The sequence below is a fragment of the Octodon degus genome, unplaced genomic scaffold, assembly GCF_000260255.1.
Source record: "Octodon degus isolate 3935 unplaced genomic scaffold, OctDeg1.0 scaffold00029, whole genome shotgun sequence".
Classification (NCBI taxonomy): domain Eukaryota; kingdom Metazoa; phylum Chordata; class Mammalia; order Rodentia; family Octodontidae; genus Octodon; species Octodon degus.
Window position 1 is genome coordinate 8,095,351 of NW_004524605.1, and position 11,730 is coordinate 8,107,080.

Genomic DNA, 11,730 nt, shown 5'->3' on the forward strand with positions numbered 1-11,730 from the left:
GAGTCTTAATTGACCTTAGAAGGCTAGGGCCAAATTGTTGGCTTTCCTTGTAGCCCTCCTTTCTCTCTCATTTTGGTCTGCAAACTTAGGTTAACAATTTAACTGAAGTGTTTTTTTTTGTTTTTTTTTTTTTCCAGTATGGGGGATTGAACTCAGGACCTTGCCCTTGCCAGGCAAGTGCTTATTCTACTGAGCTATCTCCCTGGCCATATTACTCTTTCCTGGCCACATTTGTTCTCTGTCAGTCAGTCAAGGCAGAATTTCAGAGGCTACTACAATGGAGGGCCGTAAGTACACACACCTGTGAAGATGTCATAATTCATCCTTGACTGCTCTCATTTCCTTACATCTCTCGCTACACACGTTCTTTTTCTGGACCACACAGTGGAGCACGTCATCATGCACTGCTGAATTCAATGAACTATTGTTTGCCTGTTTCTAGGTCCCGAGGTACTTAAAAGCTAATTCGTACGGCCTTTGTATGACTCAGATACCTGACAGAGGGCTATACATAAATTTTTAAAAATGTTTTCTTTGATTGGCATTTTGATGGAAAATGTGTTTAATTAAGGACTACCTGAAAAATACCAAGTGCATATCAGTTGAAGGAATCCCTGAGGTGGGTGATGCTGAGGCATAGCATGACTTTCACATCAGGCCAAGGAAAAGCAGTGTTTCTCCTTGGGAGAGTGCCTTTGCCCTGTGCTGGAGGAACAGAGTCTCGTTTAGAATCTTGGTTCTGCTGTGTGAATGTGATTTCCAATATGGATAACAAGGATGACTTACCTCACGGAACTGTAGTAATTAAATGAATCAGTGTATATAATTCACACAGTTCTAGAATTTTTTTTTTTTTGATCTTTTTTGAGATAGGATTTGATTATGTACTTTAGGCTGGCCTTGTACGCACTTTGTAGCCCAGGCTGGTCTGAGACTTGGAGCAATCCTCTTGCCTCAGCCTCTTGGGTGCTGCGATTACAGATACATATCAGAATATTCAGCTACAGTTTTAGGACATTCACATTCATTAAGTTCTAATTCTCATTATATTATGGTCAAGAATCTCATATATAAAATGGCTTTATTTTTTATATCTAATCGTTGGAGGTTTTTTATTGTTATTTCTATCCCACTGTTTTTAGAAGAAATCACCAATCCATAGCACATCGATTCAAGCATTTTCTCCCTGAGGGGCATTACAGTGGAGGACGCTACCTCTGTGGCTGTGATTTTTAACTCACAAGCCCACTTAACTAAATGAAGGCATTGCCTAGAAATGGTCGCAGCTCTCAATACTGTACCTGATATTAACAATTCATAGGAATGGCCAGGAATGCCATGTCTTGGGCAGTTGTCTCCTGCCCGATTGATGACTCAGTGTTCATTTTATTGTAAGCGATTAAGAGCTCACTGTTTCTTTAATTTCTACTTCGAATCAATGAATCTTCGCTGAAAACAGAGAGCCCATCCCCCATCCCGGGGTGATGGGTCTAGATACGTTCCTTATTTTAAAGTTGGGCTTTAGGGTCGGTGAGATATCTCGGCAGTCTAAGTGCCTGCTTAGGCAAACTCAGGCACTGGGGTTCGATTCCGGATACCTCATGCCACGCTGGCCCTGTCTCCGGGGGCGCTGGTCATTCATGCCTATGTAATCTCAGCACTGGGGAAGCTCAGACAGGAGGATCATTACGAGTCCAAGCTGCAGAGTGAGACCCTGTACAAAACACATAAAATAACAAATAAATAACTAAAGTTGGGTTTTGACCCAACTTTGAGTGTGGAGATCTCTGACCTCTAATACAGGAAAGTCTGGAGGGCTGGCGAGATAGCTCAGAGGTCTAAAGCACCTGCTTAGGCAAAAGCACAGGCATGAGGCTTGATCCCGGGCACCACACGCTCTCCAGCCACGTGAGCCGGTCACCAAAAAGGAAAGAGAAAAAAAAATATCCAGAGTTATCAGCTTGGAAAAACATTGTCATTTATCTTCTTTCTCAAGAAGCAGAGGCGTCTGATTGAAATGGCTCTTGACTCAGCAGCTGGGCAGGAAAAGAAGACAAAACAGGCTCTGTGCTCAAGGCGTTCATTTGAGAGCAGTTTTATTTGCTGGGGAACTGGCGGCCTTTGTCAGGATTATTTCAGCATCCGGCCCCACAAACGCCCTCGCCCAGAACAGTGCGGGCCTGCAGGACGCGGGTGCTGCTCCGCAAGGCCCATCCGGAACGGCCGCTCGGCCTCTGTCTCCACAGTCCCCGCAGGGAGCTCGTCCTCACCTGTGCCTTGTGCTCTGCAGCGGGCTTGCCCAGCCGGTCTCCAGGCAGCTCATTCTGCACGCAGCAGCCAGACGATCCGCGTAAAGACAACAAAACCTATAACAGTGGCGCGTCCATGTGAACTCCGTGCCAGGGTCTGTTTCTTTAACATTTCTTGGAAATGCAGTTTACATATCATAAAATTCACTCGTTTCAGAGGGTATAATTCAGTGGATTTTGGTTTATTTACAGAGATATTCAACACGCACCACTAATTTTAGAATATGTTCATTCGGTCATAAATCCATAGTCATTAGTGTTCCCTCTCCTACCCCTCAGCCTTTGCAACCACTCATCTTCTGTCTACAAATTTGCCTTGAATTTTATGGGTATAGAATTCTTGATTTTTTTTTTTCACTTTGAAAATGTCACATCACTGCCTTTTGCCCTCTGTGGTTTCTGATGAGAAATATATTCTTAGTTTTATTGAAGACCCTCTGCACAGGAAAAGTGCTTTCTCTTTTCAGATTCCTCCTTATCTTGGACTGGCAAGTAGAGAGATAGATGATAGATAGATGATAGATAGATAGATAGATAGATAGATAGATAACAGATAGATAAATGATATGCATACATACATACACATATATATGTACATACATCTAGATTTGCCTAGATGTATAAATCTGTTTTTACATCTATATTTGGATGTATAGATTGTTTTTTTTAAATCAAATTTGGAAAGATTTTGATCATCATTCCCTAAAATATTCTTACTGTTTCTTTTTCCCTAGTACATGCCAAAGACAAATGAAAGCACTGTCCACACAAAAATGTTCACACAAATATTTATTATAGAAATCATATTCCTAATAACCAAAGAAGGATATGACGTGCATATCTCTAAACAACTGATAAATAGGTAAAAAGGTTGATGATGCTGGACATATTTCTGCTATAGACTTACTTCTGTACATGCAACAAAATGAATAAACTTGTAAACATTATGGTAGATAAAACAAACCACACAAAGGCTACATATATGGCTCATTTACATGAAGCAAAGCTTGGCATATTTTAAATCTCCTGTTAGCCAGCATTCTTTTTTTATTATCATCTATTTACTTTTATTTTATTGAGAAAAAAATTGCCATGTGACAGCTTCAACACAGGTTGGTAGGGGAGTTACAACACTTAATACATTGCATATTGTTGTCTTTGTAGTAGTCATTCATAGCACAAAATGCAGACATGATATCCTGTCCAAACACTATTAGTACAGTTCTTTCTCCTTATTGAATTAAGAGAAAGTAGCTATATATCTATCCTAACTTATTTTGTATATACAGATACAAAATTGTCCTTCATTTATATCACCATTTTGTTCAGTTTTGTCAGAGATGGCCTAAATAGAGTCACATGAAGAGAAAACATTCTCTCAGGCTTTCACAGAGAGCACGTTGGCCAAGCAATGGCCATGACTCATCCACATGGCTGACCCTGACAAAGGATCTGTGTGGTACAGGGTCTTGCTTTATCTTGGTCTTAACAATCCAACAGAAAAGTATAGAAATGAGTTATGAAAAGTGAAGCCATGTTAATATGCTGAGCTGTGGAAGGCTCAAATCATCAGATTCAGACATTGCCAGCCCTGTGGATAACCCACTACTATTGTGGAGTACTGGACTGTGGAGTACTGGACTATACCAGAATATTTTGCTGAATTCATGCACCTACAATATTTGGATGGCAGTGGAATGCTCATCTCTAGCATTCTTGTTTTAAAGAACTTCATCAGAGAAAGAAGAATGTGTCATGGGCTGGGGAGTTAGCTCAGCAGTCTAAGTGACTGCCTGGCCAGGGCAAGGACTGGGTTCGATCCCTGGCACCTCATGCCATTCTGACGATGGGACCCCAGGCAGGCCATGCTGGCCCTGAAATCTGGTGTGGTGGCTCATGCCTGTCATTCCAGTGCTGGGGAGGCTGAGAAAGGAGGATTGCTAGGAGTTGGAGCTGTGTAGGAGACCCTGTACCAATAAATAAACAAGTAAACAGATCTTTAAAAAAAAAAATCTAAAAATAGAAAAACCTGTCATATATCTACTAGTTACCATGTGACCGAAACCCCGTATGGTTTCAATCATAAAATGTGTGAAAAGCACAAGTCGTAGGTCTATTAATGACCTCATGGCTAGCGATTTACCCATAGTAAGGAAAATAGTAGTGCTAATGGTATAAAGTCTAAGGGGTGATGCAAGATTCACACCCTAACTTAAGATCTCCTGAAACCAATAAGCTCAGTTAGGAGGTTTTAACCTCTGTCTGTCTGTCTGTCTGTCTGTCTGTCTGTCTGTCTGTCTGTCTCTCTCTCTATCTATATATATATATAATGTAATTTCAGAAATATACATATTATATTACATATAATATATGTAATTTCAGATATATACATATTATGTTAATATATATATATATATATATTCACGCAATGTTGGATGTTGGAAAATTAACAGTGAAATTGAGTGAGACAGCACATGTGTGTCTGCAGACATCTTCGGTGGAAGCTCACATAAGAAATTCAATGCTGAATAGCAAGTTCAGAGTTAGCACTCTCAAATGGCTTGCAGGGGCTCTTAAGACCTATGTGATTGCTATGTGATTGCTATGTGATTATGCTGATCATTATTGTTATTCTAAAAGTTGGGCCACTTAAAATGTCTGATGAATGGGACAGATGATGTGCATTACTGTAAAGGCGTTGATGTTGGTAAGGTTTAGAGTGAGGCCAGAGTCTGTGGGCTCTCGACCCTACCACCTACTGTGATACTCCAACCAATTCTTCCTTTCATATGGAAAAGAAAATTAAGCTACTTCTTTCTCAGACTTATTGGAGTGATAGAAATGGGAACATTGGAAAAGCACATTGGGAAAATGCCTAATGCCAGACAAATGTTAGGTGGCCGTTGGAATTTAGGAGAATATCATATCTGAAGAGCCAGAAAAAATGTAATAGAGATGGTAGAGCTTGGGTAACTCTTGAGCAACAGTGGAACATTTGGGTTATGTGCAAGCCCCTGCCACTTAATTTCTAAAGCCTTGCTCTTCCCCTGCCCAATCTGTTCCCTTAAGGTCGATCAGGATGATCTCACTGTTATTGGTCATTATCTCTTCCTGATTGACTCCAGGTTGAGAAGGCCTAAGATAAGGCATGGAACTGAGTTCCTAACCTGATTGGATCACAAATCTTCAAAGGCAGCAACCTGCATAATAGGTGACAACAATTGGGCAGTATGGAGGAAATAATTCATTCTAAATTTACATGTATTTTAATATATTCATTTGCATTTTACAGTTTGGGGACTGTTTAATCTGTGGATTTATAATTTCACATACGGAGGATTCATAAACCAAATATCTTACCGAAGGCAGTACATAATCAGCTTCTATAATTGCAAGTCTACATATCAGTCTACGTATCATTCTCCTGCTAATTTGTATTCTTGCCCCTAGTCCAGTGATGGCAGTGGAGAAGGCAGATATTAACTCAGGAGGAAAATATGGAAAATCTTCCTGGTCTTCTCTTTCATTGTGCAGATAGGTAATGAAAATTCTTACAAGCAGAAAGGCCTGCTCACATTGATTAAGGAAGGATCGCAACTTGGAATTCGCTTTACCTTGGGCATTGAATGTAAGTGCATGTGGCTTGATACAGTTGGGGCCATTGGCAGGATCATAATGGACTCTTTTATGCTTTTTCTACTACATGATTCTACTACATGATCTCCAGATACTGTTGGAGAAGATCCAACACAAAAATCCATCACCTCTCTCCAGGAGAGTTCTTTCCTATGACACTTGGGGTATCCTCATTTGATGCTGTTTAAGTATAATTTCATCAAATGACAAATATTCTATGCAGAGCAGAACATTTGGTTCATGAGGCCCTGGGTGGCTGAAGGGAATGTTTTTTTTTTTTTTTTCTCTGCGGAATTACCTTGGGAATCACCGAAGCATCTGTGAAGCCATGCTTGCCAAGCAGTGTTTCTTTTCTCTTCCTGAAGGGGAAAGGGAGGCTGGAGGTCTGGCTGGGGAAGCTGTCCCCAGTGGGAATTCCTTGCATTTTAAATAAAGAGAGTCCCAAGAGTCACATGGTCTGTTGACTCAGGGCTCGATGGCCTAGATCAGCCTTTCACTGAAGATGGCCTTAAACTTATGTTTAGGAGATATGCAGAGAATTAACAAATTTGGACAGTAGAAATTTATTTGTTCTTTGACTTTAAGGGAAAATTATTTGTATTTATTTTTAAAATCCAAAGACAAAGGAACGGTGTGTTTTACATTATTGAGATAAAGGATTGCATCCAGGAAAACACTGTTTATTTAAAATGTAAATGAACTTCTACTACTGGGTTTACTCTGTTTCCTCCAGTCTCCAAGATGTAAAATCAAATGGGTTTTGAGACTGAGAAGCTGTTCAGCTCACTGTGGGTTGTTCCCTGTCCAAACACTGACTGCTGCCCTGGGTCAATTTTCTCCAGCTTCCTGGCTTAACAGAGGCCTGTTCAGCGCATTCAGGGCTGGCTCAGAGGGACAAACACACCCACCACTGCATTAGCCTCTGTGGTTAAGGAAAGCATTCCCAGACCTCTGTCTGAGTGCACTCAACTTGTAGAGAGTGAAAATGTCAACCATGAGCATGCTTTAAAGAAGGCTGGGGAGTTAACAAGCCATGTATTCTGTGCTCATGGCTGCAGAGTAATGGAGAAGAGACACAAATATGAAAATAAAGAAGTACTGGATATGACAGAGTGAGAGACGGGACGGCATGGTGAAGCATGGAACTCAGTCAACTGTAAATTTAAAAACTAAGTGCCAGCCAATAGGCACCTGCCCAAAAGCCATCTGCATCTTGTCTTTCCTCCTTGGTCTTCAGGTGTGTAAGAAAGGTGGTTCAGATTAGCTAATCTTCAGCTTTAATACTCAACTGAATGGGAAGGTCTGGCATTTCCTTTGGGCTGTATGTTGATGGTGCTATTCAACTTGTTTATCCTAGGCTTCCGTATACCTTGTATTTACATGAAATTTTCTGGGAGAGAACCTTAGTAAAAATCAGCACGCATATTTATAATTTATGCCCTATAAAATGGGTATACTTAAGGGAAGTGGCATAATACTACCTGAGACATGGGGGTCTAGGAATATAAAAAGAGGTTTAAGGCAAGAGACTGGGGACACCATTATGCCTTCGGAGATGATTAATTGGATCATGTTTGATGTCAACTCCTTTAAATTACAAAGCTTTCATGGTATGTCTCCTGTCTGAGAAGATAGGGGATAGGTTATCATTTTATAGCCTAAATACCTGAATTCTGTATAGGAGAAAGCATGTTTTGTTAGTTTCTGTGTAGAATTAAAGTCTGGATTCTGCTTGCTTTCACTGAAGTGACTAGCATGTTTCCAAGGATGATGGAGTTTCATACAGGTGATGGGATTTGAGCCAGGTTCCTTGTTTCTTGTGTGCCATGAACAAAGAACTGGATGTGGTACATGACAGGAAGGGAAATCAGAATAGTTTATTAAAGCAATAATAACTCAGAGTGAGCAGGCTTATGCTTGTGAAATGAAAATGCCTGGGCATAAGGCATAAGGGTAATAAATGTCATGCTAGTTCTGGGGCATCTCATTTTGGGGCCTTGCAGAGCGTGACTGATGACATGATCGACAGGGTCCCAGGTCACGTCAGCTGCATCTGTTGTGTAGGTCATTTCCCATGATTCACTCTGTTCTAATTGGATGTATGAGATGCAGTCCATTGGTACCAATGTTTAATGAGCTTTCAAGTGAAGAAAGGCTCCTACAGGTCATGCTGGCAGATCTGGTAAACATTCATCATGGTTTGAAAGTTTGGAATTTTCTAGGACTGACCCTTTTCCAGGGGTCTTTGCTTTCTTTCTCTCTCCCTCCATGTGGTAAGGATAAGGGTTGGCGTTTGGGTCTGGCACTTTGGCCAGCTGTGGGTGAGTGCAAAGGAGCAACCTGAAGCCTACATTTTACTTTGTTATACCTAGAGAGGCAGCAGGATTCAGAGACTGAGTCTCCCCTAGTTTGAGACTGGACAGTGTCCCCTACCTGCTTTTTACTCTTGAAACAGTGACTTCGTCTCTCTGGGCCCTGGTTTCTAAACCTGTACAATAGGAAACACAGTCATGATCAATACATAAGTTTTGTAGAGCTGAAGTGCAATAATTCATGTAGATTATCTCAGGACCCAGTTCACAGTAGGAACCCAGTAAAAAATAAAGTTTATTCTCATATATTTCAGAGCCAACTGTAGGTGCCACCTTCTCAATTAAAGCACTTTTTTATTACTTTGACCCTTAGCGATCTATTCAGTTTTAAATGATAGCACTTAATATTTTATAGCATAATTTAGCTCTTGCCCATACACTGTCTTGTAATAGTCCCCAGTGGCAAAACTTCCCAATCATATAATAAGCTCCCTAGTATAAGAGGAGGGAATGGAGACAAATTAAGTGTCTTGGTCAAAGGGAATCTGCTAATAAATGGCTCAGTTCTTATTTTCTGTCTCCCAGGCTACTTTTGTCCCATGTGTTTATCAGAGCACTCAACTCTCTCAAACAAATTGTGTCTCAGGTTTCTCATAGGGCATAATAAGAAGAGACTGCTTCTCTGGCAGCTGAGAATCAAGGCTGGAGGGCTTTATCACTAGACTGCTAGAGTCTAGTGACTAGTCAGTTTGCTCTGGAATTGGGGTGCAGAGAGTTTCTTTTTGGAGCCTTCATTTCCCTAGCTATAAAATAAGGTGGTAGTGGGGCTAAGCGATAAGTCTGAGAGCCAAGGCTGGATGGAGCTGCTACATCCTGGTGCTCTTACCAGGTACATCATGCTGAGTAAGTTATTTAACTGAAAAATAACTCACCAGCTTGGGCTCTTCAGGTAAGATGATAATGTTGATATGTCCATGAATAACTATTAAGCTTAAAGGAAATAATGTGTAAATCACTTAGCATGATGTGAGGACCATGGCTGTTATATTTTTGTTGCCAGCCCTAGTAAGAATAGTACTATCCATCACGACCATCATCATCACCAATAACTGTCATCATCATCATCATTCTAGTTAGTTTTTATGCCATAATGAGAAAAATATGCAGGCCATCATAGTCTGAATACATGGATTTAAAAACCAAGACCATTTCTTACTATGTAAGGATAAGTTACTTGGCTCTCCTGAGCCTCAGCTTGCTCATTTGTAGAAGAAGAGTTGTACCAATGACTATGTTACAAGGTTGGTGTGATGATTCAGGTGTTATTGCTAAGTGTTTTCTCACATTGCTGAACATATGAAAACTTACACATTATTGGATATAAGTAGCTATCAGTCAGAAACAAACTCATCTATCATTTATACTATCCTATAGTTGTAAATTGAAGCTTTGGAAAAATATTAACTTATGCTGTGGACCTTGGTAAAACCATCTGGGGGTAGGCGTGGAGTAAGAGTCTCCAGATATCCTGCTAGACATCTGTCTACAGCCACTGCAGTGACCTTTGAAAGAAAACAAATGGACTGTGGAAGCTCTTGACCTCTTTCCTTAGGACCTGGCATCTTGGCTCTGATGCTCATTCCCACAGACCAGCTGGTCAAATGAAGTCTGGCTGACTTCTTCCTCCCTGCCCTGGTCCTCCCAATAGCACATGGAGGGAGCACACAGGGTGTTCTCTAGGAGGTGCGACAAAGCCTGAGACCTTGCAGTCAATAAGGAAATGGGCTGCTGAGCAAACATTCTAGAGGGAATAGAGAAGACCAGGAAATAATGGACATCAATGCTGAATGTGTTTGCAAAAGTATTTCCCATTAGTTAAAGGAGGCCTCAGATTTGATGTGGACATCATCTCAGGAGGCAAGTCTGGGGTGTCTAATCATCAAAACTCCTACACTGCAGTGGTAAACCAGAAGCTCCTCTCTCTATCAGCTTTGCAGTAGACTTTGAAGTCAGACAAACCTGATTTCAAATCCTAGCTCTACCAGTGAATTAGCACTTGAGAAAAGTGATTTGTGCTCTCTAGGAGTTTCTTTGTTCATCTATAAATGGAGATGTCATTGATTGCTCCTATCTTCTTATTGATGAGGAATTTACATAAGAAAAGGGTGACATTTGTCCTTACATATGACACTTGGGAATGACTCAGTACATGTTAACTAAGTGACAGACTGAAGTTTACAGGGAAATCCTGCATGTTTAAGTCTCCAGGGATGAGGAAGACCTTTTGTCCTTCCTGCACATGGGTGCACAACAAGAGACCCAGATACACTTCCGTAGTAGCTTCAAAGGCTTCATGTAACCAGCCAGCAGACAGGGACAGAAGTATCTGAGTGATCTCTGTGATGCTACTTCCAAAGTTTAGGGACATTTTAGAGATAGGCTGCCCTTTGATGATATGTTAGTTTTCCTAAATCTGTTTTTCATTCTACATAGCTCTTTGTGAGTGAGGAATTAATAAGCTCAGAAAGATTCATCAAAATAGGAGGGACTTTTGTGATCCAGCTGTACCAAGTCACCATGTGATTTGAGGTATTCCTTTTGTCCACTGGTGAAACAAGGGCCCTTAACTGGATTAACTGAAAGATCCCTGGAAGGTTAGAATGTAGGATTATGAATTCAATTTCTTATATTTATCCTGAATTTATTGGAATAGAGTGTTCCAGTGAATATGGGGAAGATTGCTCCCTCCTCCCCAGAGGTCTTTCCTTTGTCCTTCCAAGAAAGAAAACAACTTGCTTTTTAAGTATTCTGAAGTTTCTGCATGTTATGCAAAGTTATACACATTCACCAAATGTCACACCGTTTTAGGTACTAGGAATATTATAATACTAAATACTAAATAAAGCAAGCAGAACTTTTTGTCCTTCTGGAGTTGGCATACTACTCAGATACAGTGTAAGCTATGTCTTCCTCTTTTCTAGAAAAATCTGGTATCATCAATAGGAAATTGAATGATGACTTTCTAGGAAGCCTGGTGGTGAGCCAAGTATTACTTCACAATTGAGAAATGAGAATTTTAATTTCCATCACTGCTTGGTTATTTTTTCCTTGAAGTGGCCATTCTATAATTCAAAAGCATGATTCACAAGCATTCATAAAAATGCTATCAGGGTTACATGTGAGCATTACATTTACAGTTGGAAAATTTGTGTCAGAATCATGACTTTATTTAGTAGTGTATAACCTTGGTCAACTCACTTTAAATTTTTGCAGTTCTTGTTTTCGATCATTGACCCTATGATCAAAATAAATGAGACCAATAATACTATGAGACCAGACGCAGTCCTAGCCCAGGTCCGGTGAGTGTGTGGAGAGCTTCCTGCTACCCTGCGCTGGCGGGACCAGTCCCAGCCCAGGCGCAGCGTGGGCCGGAACCTCTCCCACCCCCTCGGGCCGCCCCCCACCACTCCGCC